Source organism: Solenopsis invicta, chromosome 2 (genome assembly GCF_016802725.1).
Source record: "Solenopsis invicta isolate M01_SB chromosome 2, UNIL_Sinv_3.0, whole genome shotgun sequence".
NCBI lineage: Eukaryota > Metazoa > Arthropoda > Insecta > Hymenoptera > Formicidae > Solenopsis > Solenopsis invicta.
The window spans coordinates 1,536,335-1,550,211 of NC_052665.1; positions in this window are offsets into that span (position 1 = coordinate 1,536,335).

Below are 13,877 nucleotides of genomic sequence, written 5' to 3' on the forward strand. Positions count from 1 at the left end.
TTCTAGAATCCAGCCTCTTCTAAGTCTTTAAAGATGCAGAGGGGATAAAAAAAGCAATGATGCGGGAAACAGGATGGCTCCATTACAACGAGAACATCACGTTGCGGAAGACGATCGTGTGGAAATTGAAGAAAATTACGGCTGCCAGTCGTAGGCGCGTGATTTATATTTGCACGTTCCCTTAGCTCGCGGCTCGTTCTCTTTAAGCTCAGTGGTCGACCAGTCGAATGGCTTCGCACAAGGCTGTTACGCGCCTGAAGACGTTATTAGGCACGGCGGCGCGTTATGCTCGTCAAATCGCACGGTCGAGCCGAACGTAAGCTCTGACTGTAATCTCACGATCTGCTTGAATAGAATATCGATTACTGCAATATGATTTTTCACAAGACGCGCGGCACTAGTCTGCAATCTAACTACTCTGATTCGATTTTTATATCCGAACGGTAGATAGATTCTACCTAGAATGTTTCATGACTGACGGTATAATCTTGGAGAGTAGCAATTTTACATAAAAAGGTAAAGACTAGAAAATAAATGCTAATCTTTGTCCCTTCTTTCTTTTCTTTATTTGTACGATGATCTGTGATCGAATAACGTATCAAATTGAAAGCTTAATAATGAATCGCGCGTACTTTGCGAAAAACATAATAATTCTAAAAAAAAAAATACTATACGTCGCATTTCCTGTTTTTATCATTGCGAGAATCTGAACAAGCTACAACGGGCCATTGCAAAAAGGGCTATAACAATATCTGCATAAGACATATGCGCTGCGACGGAGCTAGTTAGCAAGGCGTTTCATTAGGCAGGTAAGGCAATCAAGCAACCCGCCATCTCGTTGAATTGTGCACGTCGTACGAGAGAGTATTCGTGCGTTAAGTCTGTACATGTGTGTTACGTGTGTACGTGTATACGTAGCGGTCAACGGAGTACTTTACGTTACTCGTACGCACAGCGTTTCGCGAAGTACCTACTCTAATAAGCCGCATTAAGACGCAGTCCGTCAGTTTGCGGTATTCGCGGAGCTCGCCATACGAAATGTTCATCTCAAAGTGAAACGGAGGACGTTTCACTCTCGAGGGCGCAATGGAAATAAAGTCGGTATTACGACTTTAGTCCGGCTCCATCGCGAGGGAAATGCATTTACAGCTAATATGTATGCTATTCGAAATTCCTGCAAAGTTACCGTGGACGTGGCGGCAAAAACCTACCGTGTCGTTGCGCGTTTTATTAAATTCCGTCCAATATAGTCGGTCTTTACTTTAATTACTCTCGATACGAGAATCCGGGATAACGTTTGGGAGACTGACACGCGCGTAGTTTGCCGTTTCTGAAAATGCTTCTGCATCGCATCTCGTTAACTCGAAATAAATTGTATTACCCCATTCCCAGCTCGGCAGCAAAATGCTGGAATATCGGTTGCACCTGCTTTAAACTCGTACTTTGCAAATAAATAGCTTTACGTTCCGTTGGAAGCGTACTGTTTCACTCGTCGATGTCCTTTGTGACTCCTTATTAGGGTACACGTGCCAAATCAGTAGCTAGCTTGCTTATCCAGCTAGTAAATGGAATCGCGTGCATTCAGGATTGTCTCGATATCTCGAGCGGCCCACGTGAACAACTTGGAGACTTCAGAAGCGCATTACGCACATTCTATATGTTGTCCCTTCGACATCCTCTGCCCAGTGCGGAGTCAGGATATCTCGTACGTCCTACGTAAAAGATTTAACGTTCTCACCGTTTCCCCTACACATTCTGACGCACGCGAGCCGTACGATGCATATATACTGCATAATAGTGATAATGTATTAAACGCTTCTTTTTTCTAAATGCACAGTTATATCTCAAAATATGTTTTATTTTACATTTACTTGAACATTTCTTTTAACGAATAAAAATCCTAGTAACGTATAAATTATTCCCGTTTGTCAAAATATTGATAACACGAGAGCAGGTAGCGTGACTCTAGTAGAAAATAATAAAATGCACATTGTTAAATATTAAAGAATCAAACTGAACTAAATTCCTCGAGTTCAATAACATTTTGTTACGTTTTTTGTTACTTCCATGTGTGTGTTGAAATTTGTTTAAACACAAAACATGTAATAGTTAAAAGAACAACTTTATTTAATCAACCCATTTCTATGGTTGAATTTCTTAGTTTTCAAATAAGCAACGTCAATTTTTCTTGAATTTAAATTGTTTAAGTTACACAGTGTTAATTCGATGACATGTTGAGTAGGAGCAATGGTGACCTATAGAATTGATTAAAAATAACTCAAATTGGGTATAATTAGAAACTGCAAATTTAATAGTGCGGTCGTTAAAAATAGATGTACTTCAATCGTAACGAGCGCGATATCATGCGCCACAAATTCGTATCGATGCAAATCCGAAGTGGCGTAATAATTATAGCTGATACATTTCTCCGTGAGAGTGTGATATCGAGTACGACACGTGAATTGCACACTCGCAACTCGCGATTAAATTCGCGTGGTCGTCTGCGTCGAGGCGACCGTAAAACCGTACGCGAAACCAAGACCACCATGACAAGAGTCACTACCAAGGAATAAATCTCTCGATCGACTACTGGCTGCCATTCACTGCTGTGCCTCTGCTCGCGTGTGTGCGAGAGAGCGAGCGAGCGAGCAAGCGAGCGTTCGTTCGTTTTATGCGCGCCTCTATATTTAATATCATAAATTATGATCCGTCCGCGAACGGGCTACCAGCAAACCGGACGATCCGGGAATTACTGGAACGTAATTAAGCGTGAAACGCGCCAGGTTCTCCGCGCGCGGCGACAGGTCTATGTGCGTGCAACGCGCGAGCCTACGCAAAAAACGAAAAACAAAAAAAAAACGAAAAAAGCACGCGAGAAGCGCGTTCTAGGAGAACGAACGTGTCTAAATGCCATGCGGCGATACACGCGCGCGTCTTCCTGGTGGCTGCGACTCGACGATTTACGCTTTCGATACTTTCGGAAAATCACCCGCAGGCAAGGCCAAGACAGCACGCTCGTATACATCTGCGTCATAAACCGCACGGGTTCATTTACAACCCGTCAACTAAACATCTCTGCCCGGTCATTTGTTTTTACAATCGAGTCGCCAAGTTGCGTATAATTGGACGCAATGGCATTATTATTTCAAAAAGAAGTTATCTCCAATCGCAATCATCGATAATAAAGAATCTTGCGTAAGCTGATATTTTAGTATATAGAGTCATATTATAGAGTGTGATTCATGATAGGCGATAACTTAGTGAATTAATTGATCGCCAGCTCGGTAGCGATTCCCCTCAAGAATATATTCGAACGTCCTCGAAAACTTAATAGATTCAGATAATTTGATAAAAGCAATGCGGGTTATTTTCTTATATCTGGCTCACGTGTAACTTGCTGTTTTGCGCAGACGGTAATTAACGTAATTAGACGACAATTTATTCCGCCTTAATTTAAAACATTGTACATGCAATTTGCAAGAATCTCATCAGAGAGATATTATAAGCTATAATTATCTCACCCTCTTTTATTACATAAAAACTACAATATTTTTCTTTTGATTTCTTTTGATAGGTAATAATGCAATACGCTATGTAATTATTGATAAATTCTTCATAAAGGTGTTATCAAAGACATAGCAAACGTTCCCCTGAGACTCTTTGCGACGCAAAAAGTAGCAAATCCGAACTATTTGTTCCTACAACATCAAGGAAACGAGTAGGTCGCGAATTTCATAATTGTTTCACTCTGATAGCCGATTATAGAGTGCGTTCGTGACTCGACGTGTCGATCTGACAGCATTTCTTGATTTTTTCTTTACACCTGACTCACGTTATTGCGCCGATTCGACAAATCGGTAAATCACGCCTTGCATGACACACGTAGGCAATTAACGTGTATCTACGGACGATTAGGTGCGTTAAGGACTACACGCGCCTCCGATCATGCTCTACCGCATGTTACAACATAGTAAACGCGTGGGTGTACATGACCAATAAGATAGATACAAGAAGGAGGAACTCACGTCATCCTGTATTTGCTTATCTTCTTATCAATATAGTGCAAACTGTAATTCCATTGCCACTTAAAATTTCTTCATTAAGTACGCTTTCTTTTAATAAACCTCTAATTATACAATATTGAAGAGAATATATGGTATGTGTACATACATATAAAATGCTTTAAAAATCATGCAGGAGTTTAATCGGTCAGAAGATAATTAGGAACTCGAAAACGTGAAAAAAGTTGATATAAATATATATTAAAAAATGTGGAAATATATATATATATAGTATATATACAATTATATTCGCTTTTATTTATATTTCTTCTTGTATTTGAACTATTAACAAATTTTAAAGGAGTGTACACAATAATTTTGCAAAAATTCTACACACACACACACACACACACATTTATTATTTTCTATCCCGCTTTTAATTAAAAAATTGAAAGCGGAATAGAAAATAACAAATGTAGAACTTTCGCAAAATTATTGTACACGCTGCTTTAATTTATCAGTAATATTTCATTTGTTTAAAATAAAAATAGTCAATAAGTGGAGTTATTTATGAGAACTGTTGAAAGTAAATGAAAAAGCAAAGAAATATATACCGGTTTCCGCTGTGTTAAAATTTTCTTAATTCTAATAGGCCTTTGCACGCACGAAAACGCTTATTTTAGCATGACTCGGCAAGTACCGCGGCACTAGTAATGCAGATACATTGCGCAGGCTCTCGAGTTCTTTTTGCGCTCGCTGGATTATCCCGCGGCGCCATATTTTGCTTGGCCACGTCCGGCGTTGGCTCCGTATCCAAGGATCTCATTCCGCCGATTCCTTCGTTTCCCATTCGCGACCAGACAGCACAAAGTGGACGCGCATAAAGGCGCGACTTTCCACTAGGCGCTTCTTCCTCGTCGCCCGTCGTCGTCGTCGTCGTCGTCGTTGTCGGGGTGAATAGTCTACTGTTGTGTATATGTACATACGTGTATAGGTAGATAGGTATATAAACGCACATATATTTTCTCCTGATCTGGAAAACAATAAGCGTGGATTTATATGCACCGCGGCCCGAGGCAATAACTTACAGTACGAAACGCTGCTTCTTTAGCGTTTCCCTGCCTACCCAGATCAGTCCCCCTCTAAATAAGGATGCGACGGAAATACTTTCCCATTTCTTTGTTCTACATCTGCTGTAATAGTACCTACTTCATTTTTCTTTTTTCGACACGTCATTAAAGCATCACTCTACAATTTCTAATAAATCATTTTCGTAAAAAAAACTCATAGCTTCTCAAAGTTCTTACACTTTGAATTATACGTGAATAATAGCATACTTTACGTTCGCTGAGATAAATTATTACAAATCTGTCTCGTTATAAAAATGTTATAAAAGAGCGAAATTGTGACGATTAAACTTGTTATTAGATGTTATTAATCGAAAGTATATTAATCTACAAAAATGAAATATTTAAATAGAGGTTCACGTTGACGCGTAATATTGCATACAAGAATCATTTCCTGCGGAAACATTCTCGTAGGCATAAATTTCGATTATTGGCGTTGTTTATGCCGGAGATGTTCGGCAAACGGGAACGCGATAAATCTCAACGCGCACATTCCGGCCTGAAGAATAGAGTTTCCCGACAAGCGTCGATTTGTCAAGGAGGGCTTCGAATACCTCTCAATGGCAACAAGCGGAAAGCTCACCCTTCGCGGCATTCCGAAGCCACAATGCCATGAATGTACGTTCCTTATCCCAGTGTCAGAGAAACGCTGGTCGCGATACGATGGAGGGAAAAGTAGAATAGATCAGTTTCTCTCCTTCCATTGAGACCGGAGAGGAAGCCTGCAAAATTTACTTACTTACGGCCCGTTCTTTCTTCACTGGACCCTCCAAAGCGGATAACTGTATTACGTTACATTGTACTTCCCAGTACCTAAGGGGTATCACCTGATTTCTTGTTGGCTCGACGATAAAGAGCGTGCGGCGAGTAAGAACTGATCGATTGTCTGCCAAAATCGTCGCACTTGACCGTCCAAGAATTTAAGAAGATTGTTATATGTATTTTTTTCTAAAGCGCAAATATAAATATTTTTATATTGATTTAATATTTCTTTCTGATCTGTTAGCATATTATAAATGTATAAATATATACCAGCACGATTAATGTACAGTCTTCAAAGTAATTTTCTTTTTTTCTTTTTAGTAATATTTCATCATTTGTATCTAGAATCTATACGTGTAATTGCATTCAGCTCATCTTAAAAATTCAGACGAATACTTTTTACAGACAATAAGTGCTTATACTTTAACGGGACATGTGTCGTTATGCGAGCGTAGATGCATCGACATTTACCGATCATTAATTACGCGTGAAATCATTGTACCATTCCCTAACAGAGACATACACGATCGTTCGCAATGTGCATCGATTGTAAACGGGCGGACGGATCCATCTAAGTGTCATTGTCTCCTCAATACCTGTCATCCGGACTTTCTCCTATCGATTGCGGATGGCCGATCCGCTGGCGCGCGTCCGCATAAGTCCTGGCAAGGATTTATCGTGCCCGTCGATCGTATGTAATGGGTTGAATGACCTCGACTTTATCTTGAGACTTGAACCTTAGACCACGAACAATCGATCTCGCGCGAACCCGCGCGCGGCCCGCGAGAAGGACGAGAGCCCATTATGGTCGACGGATAGAACGTGCGTGCGAAAGGTCGTGACTGCCGTAGCTTCGCGATAGATTGGCGTTTTTACACTTTCTAATGCTCCGCCGCGATCTCTCGCCGCACGGGGCTAACGATAACGAAATCCCTCCGTTCACCGCCGCGCGCGGAGGGATTCCGACGTCGCGCTTTATTGTACGTCATTATAGATGAAGCTCGATGCGCTTCCGGTATCGCTCGTACAAGATGACATTGCTTTAAACGTTCCTTGACCATTTCACTTTACGCAGATGCGCGATCAGATAAACGTCTCTCGTCAATTTAATCTTTACAAATTTAATAATGTCAATCGCACTCATATACGCGATTCTGTTAAACTAAGTTTTATCTCAACTATTTTTAATAGAAAGAATAAAAAGTGTTAATACCGCTAGCTATTTCTGCGATATTTCGCAGTCGAGAATGCATGGCGATGCAAAAAAAAATTATCATTGGGCTTGACGCACGAAATTAAGATTAGCGAAATTCACGCGCAATTATAAGATTATGTCGTAACGGTGAAAGCGAAATGTGCGAGAGAATCAGTGCCTGTGTGTTGAAAACACTGTAATACGCTTGTAGACACTAACGAGCCTCGACAATTTAATGGCATAATGTCATTACACTCCCGGGGAGGCATTGCACCGCGATAGAGAGATATAATAGGACTGGCGCTAATTAATAATTAATAACCCGGATCCAAATTAAATGGCTTTAAGGGTCGAGGGTGGCCGCCGATACGGAGCGATGAATGCCGCGGCGCGTGGTATATCGGAAATGGCATTGGGGTGGTCCGGAATAGTAGAGGAGTGACAGCCGCGGCGATAGATAGAAAGAGAAGCGAGAATTCTCCTGTTCGAAGGGTGTCCTGGGAGCTCAGGATTGCTCCGAGGGGTGTTGCATTATTTATGGCCGCCATCGATCATCGTCCGGCAAGTAGAACCGTCGCAAACACCCTACTAATCGCCATATGACAACCGTATTTATTTTAAAGTCGCTCACGTCAACATATGATGCATTAATCTTAATTGTTTCACTTGCCGTGCCTTTGCCACCCTCGTCGCAAAGAGGATCTTCTCTGGGCCGTTGCCAAAGCAACTGTACATTCGTTCTACGATAAAAGCGATTTCCGAGTTCTCTCGGTCGGTTCTGATACCACGATTCTCCGGGAAAATATCGATCTGATATGCCTTTAGCATACGTTGACACTTATTAATTCATGCGGCTAACTTGAGCGAGCATCCGTCACGAACAAATCGCTCACGATCCCCCCAGTACCGCTGCATCGTCGAAAGTGATTTTCTACGAGTAACCGCTTCTCCTAGCAGGTAAGCTCATTGACCCTCGACCGCGATAGAGCCGCAGGAAGCGGCACGAAGGCAGCCGGAGTACGCGAGGGTGGAAGTGCAGCGCAAGTAGTGCTATGAAATATGCATAGAGACTGGAAGGGGTCCGGGGTGCACGACACCGCGCGAGTGGAAGGGTAAAGAGGAGAAGAGGAAGACGGTGGAAGACGAAATATGAGCGACGGGAGAGAGGGGTGGCGGACTTGCGCTGTGTTCCGGAATCTAAAGTCGAAAGAGAGAGACAAGAAGACTGTTGCACCTCAGCGAGCATAGGCGGCTGCAGAACGTAACGGAAGGAGCGCAACTTAGGGAGAGAAGGAGAGGAAGCAGCAGAGAGGGGCTGCTGCAGGATCGACGTACAGGAACAGCGTCACGCACTCATCTACAAGGGAACGCATATAGCGCGGGGGGAAAGATGAGCGAGAAGGGAGGGAGAAGGGGGCGCCGAGGGCTTTCGCGGCACCCCGTGCACGGTGACGGCGAGGGTCGTCCGTTGACCTCGTTCGCCTCGCCATTGCTTAACCCGCAACGCAAACCATTATCTTCGCGCTGCGCAACGTGCGTGCACTTAGACGCGCATCCGTGCACGGTGCGTGCGTGTCTGAGAGAGCGTGCACGTACCGATGATGATTTATAGCGTTAGCGCGAATGCCGTCGTCTAAAAGCCCGAGGATTGAAGTGAAATGGAACGTCGTGAATCAACGTTTTCCGTCAGTAATCTATTTAACTGCGTCTATTTAACTTTTTTATTTGAGACATTAGCAGAAACCGTTTATGTTCGAAATGTCCTTGTGTAGGATAGACATTGTAATCTTCGTTCTTTGTATGCTTAGAATTCATATTTCATTAGCTTCCTAGATTATAAAGAGTTGCTTCAAAATTAAAAAAGAGAATACTAACAAAGACAATTAATACAATAATTTTCAAAAAATCCTAAAATTTAATATTACTCAAAGAAAAAATGCTGTTGAATCGGCAGCATCAGTCTAATTGGAAATATTTTATTAATTCAATAACAATAATAATGAAACAAAAAGATTAAAAATAAAAACAATAACAAATATAGTTAAATGAATATAATTTAGTTGAATCAACTACATATATTAATGCCCGTGATTCGACGTTTAATTTAATCAAACTACTTTTTATTCACAGCATTTTTTCTCAGCGTAACAAATAAAGCTTCTGTTGAGATTAAATATCGTAACGTGATTTTTTCTACGATTTTATTTGCGTATTATATAGGGGAAATAATAAACTAAAGATTTACATATAAATATATATAGAAGACGTAACGAACTGCGAGATACGCGTAATTTACCTCGCCGTAATCTCCGCTGAAAATAGGCGGATATTTATACCCGATATTGGATTCGTCTGAAATAAAAAGAAAGGAGCTATTCCCGATAACGCAATAATCGATAAAACGGTGCAAAACTACACATTCGCATAGAGACGCGGTGACCCTCGCGAATCCGGATATTCGACCATGATGATTTATCGGCGGGACATCGGCGGGACATCGGCGGCTACTAGAGCGAAATCAATTTCCGCGTGTACGGCGGACGATCTTTCACGGTCGATCTCACGGTGGCCTTCTCGGCCGAGGCGCAAGGAGAAATCGTAGGAAGAATCGCGCGCTGGCAATATATGCAACGTAAGACACCAAAGCATCCGTTGTAGCGAAGATCGCGCGAAGCCGGCACGAGAGTCGTGTACGATAGGCACGGCTTCAAGCAGCGAATCCCTGGACTGGCATAACTTGTTCAACACGTTCCTCGCGCGATGGGGTCATCGTCGAAGGAGAAGAGATGCTGCACTGACCGTCGGGGTCACCGCGGGGTTGCGCCGCGGCAGCGCACACGTGGCAGCCTGCCGCCGGCAATTCGGTTGCCGGCAATAGTATACTCCGGCCGTGGATATCTGGCGAGTTCTCTCTCTCTCTTTCTCTTTCTCTTTCTCTCTCGCGCGACCCACCGATATAAATCACTCGAGATAATCATGGCCGATGGCCGCTTAATCGTAGGACACATCATCGACGTGCGAACGCGAGAAGCCCATTTGGCCCTGGGAGTACATGATGATCACTGCGTCGCGTCAGGTCGAGCAATTATTATGGAAGAGATATGTACTTGTGGCGATTGGACGATCGGTGAAAAGTTCAATCACGGCGCTAACCCGACGATACGTTGACCCCGGCGAGCGAGCAGGTGTTCGAACAGATCGTACGTAGCCGATGACCTTATCCGGCGTGAATCTCGCTAAAAGGGTAAAACCAGTTATGTGCTCTGAAAGAAAGCCAGCGATGGATCATCATTACCGGTAATGATAGAAATTGAGATTCCCCTGGATAACTGGATTTTAAGAATATATTCGGATTTATTGCTCTATTACTTTTTCTCGAACGTCTATATTTCCTTATGTACAGCCGTGCGACGAAGGACGCGCTAAAATACGTCGTGTTGTCGGGGCGATTCTCCGCGAAATCAAAGAGCACGTTCGAAGCACGGCCCGACCCTCTTTAGCTTGAATGACGAGGCCGGATAGGCAATCCGACGAAGAAAAAGGTGTCGCGATAATGCAGTTTCCACAGTTTCTGCTACGAGCGTGATTCTTTCTAATTTCGTGTCTTCTCCTCCCGCCTCCTGTCGCCACGCGCTCGGATAATATGAGAGAGCGCCCGGGAGCCGGAGGGCGGACGCGCGCCTCCGTTACTTTTCTAATGACAACGGCGCCAATCGGGGCGGCCCCGCGACAAAAGCAGGGTAATGAGAACAGAAGTAAATCATCGACCATTGTGAGGTAATCCCCTTGTATTGTCTGCCAGTACGCGCGTGATGTATTATGTTATTGGGGCGAACAAGCGAACGAGCTCGTCGCGAACGAGCGCCCGTCGCAAAGACGCCATAAGCTCTTTTTTTCCGTCCGTCTCCAGCGCTTCTTTTAATACGCGACTCTGATTTTGCATCTCTTTGCTTGGAATCGTCCTCTCGATTGGCGCGCCGTGAATCGCCGCGCGATACGACAATCGCATTAGTCACGCGTTTTCCCTTCGACGCGTGTTTCGCCGATTTAAAAAGGCCATTATCGTACAGCGGCGCTTACATAAATCAAATTCAATTCCGTATGATAAAAGATAATACTTGTCTTCTCATCTACTTGTCATTATAACGTACGATCAATGGATCGCTCAGCGCGACTTTCATTGTAGGATGCAAGCGGCTAGTCACAATATTGTAATTCACGGTGCGCATTTGCAATCAGGTCAGAGTTCAACGAAGACGCGTAGGGCTTTGTCCAAATGTTTTGAAAAAAAAAAAGACTAACCGTGCCGCGCGTCGTGCAACTTGCCGACGTCATTGTTAATAATTTCTCGCGGGGAAATCGCACGTTCACTCGAATATATCTGCTGTTATCGCAGCGCGGATAGCAAACAACCGATCTCACGCGGGACACCAATCGACGCGTCAATGGGACTCTCGAGAGGCTTCAACCGCATAATGAAGATGACACGCGATGAATTAGCGGAGCCTGACAATCAATAATTTTGCTGCTGGTTCGGGAATGTGCCGGAAGCGCTTCCACCGTTTATACGCGCGTTCGAGGGGTATCGTCTACAAAGAAAGGTAAACGTCCCGATACTATCTATCGATCGGAGGAGAAACGCGACCTCGCGCTTGTCCCCTCGACACCTACGTAAGTCAGATCCCAGGTCTCAAATGGGACGAGTATTCAGACGACGGAACGAGAATCGAGAAACCGTTTCCTTATTGGTGCATTTACGCGACGCGAGAAGACAACGGTGCAGCGAACCGTTACAATTCCTTCTTGTAACGATGCATTGCGCGAGAGAAATTCTTTGTATGTTCTACGTCTATGCTCTCAGGCTAAGCCAGAAAACGTATCCTGATATGTTCTCCGACGACGTCAACTTGGGATTAAGCACCACATAATTTGCAATTACGTCAGGACGCTATAATTTTCCGCTCGCCGATGTTCTCGTTTTGTATCATTGATCGCAAATCGTCGATCGAGGAACACGGTAGTCGCGGCGAGGAATGTACGTACAGTAACGTCTGTTAATCGAAACTTACTGCTATTTTAACACTCTTAATCATATATTGCTAAAAATTGGAGATACACGTTGAATAAAAAATTGACTATTTATTTACAACAATATTCCTTCTAGTCCATAAACCTCTAAATCAAAAATTATATATTTATTGAAATACTTTATTAAAAACTAAATAACAAAGTTGGAAAGTTAATAAATTGTTATATTAAAATAAATTAATTCTTAATATTAACTAAATGTTTTAAGACATTTTTTTAGCTTATTAACGTTTTTATACATAAAAATTTTTTTCATAGCTCTGAAATATTCTTTTTTTTCTGTAAAATCTTCAGTATACATAAAACAATTAATTTTCGTGTCTGTCCGTCGCAGCAGTTGTTAAGGTCTTTGACTTTGTTACTTTTGCTGGGAAAATCATATAAGTTTATTGAATATCTTATATTATATACACGAGATATATATAAGAAACCTAGTACCTTCTAAAAAAAAGAATTGAGTTTATAAGAGTGATAGTACCTTCAATCGAATCATTGAATTCATTATCACCTCATGTATTTCACATCTCGTGCTAATATATCGAAAAAAAAAAAAAATACTTTCAATCAGTGTGAAATTTGAAATGTCACTTCTACTTATAGTAAAACTAATACGCACAATTATATATAATAATTTTCTAATAATATAATTTAAATGTCACTCTTAATTATGTATCGTGCAATATCTCAAATTCGAAATACTAATTTCTAAGTGGAAATGACATTTAAATTATATTATTAGAAAATTATATATAATTGTGCGTGCTGGTATTGCTATAAATAGACTCTGACATGAGATTATCAATAGAAGAAATGGCACGTAACGCAGAAGTCTCGAGATCCAAGTTTAAATTCCTTCAAAGTAAATGCATTTTTCAAAGATAATATACATAATATCAAATTATTTTAAGTCATTAATTTTAGATAAAATCATATACTAACATTTCGATTTGTTAAAAAAAAGGATTTTTTAAATATTTTTATATGGGAAATATAAATATACTTTTTATAATAAATTCCAAAGTACTTACGTTTTCCGTCTTATTTTTGACAATACATATCTGTTGTAATTACGATGTAAATATTTTTATTTCAATATGCATCTCCAATTTTTTGGCGATAAATTTAAGAGCATACTTCTGTCGCTTATTAATTACATTAGGTTTTTTATTTCAACATGTACCTCCAATTTTTAGTTAAAAGTTAATACATGCTTAAAAGTTTATAAATTAGTATCTCGCGGATTTGAAAATACTATGTAATACATGCTTAAGAATGAACAATCAGCATATCCGATTTAATCCCGTTACATTACTTGATACAAGCATCATACGCGATTCCTAACGATCGTAGATAACGATGTGTGATATAATGATCTGCGTTCGGAGGCCTCTCGTTTGCACGAAGAATGCTGCATGTTTGTAGAATACCGTTACTGTCTCGCGCTGTCATCATGCTTTTCGCGAACCTGTCGCCGGGCTAGTCGTAACGTCGAGAATGTATCGATTTTCTTACGGACGGAAGAAAATAATCGTTCGTGGCATTTCAACAATCCGCGTGATCTCGCAATGGACTGGGATAACGAGCGATCGGCCGAGAATTGAAAGTGGAACAACGGAAAGTGTGTCGACAACGAAACAATTCAACGCGTTCGTTATTTGGCAGTCATCAAACCTGGGCTTCAAACCTCGGCTCAGTTTATTTCGT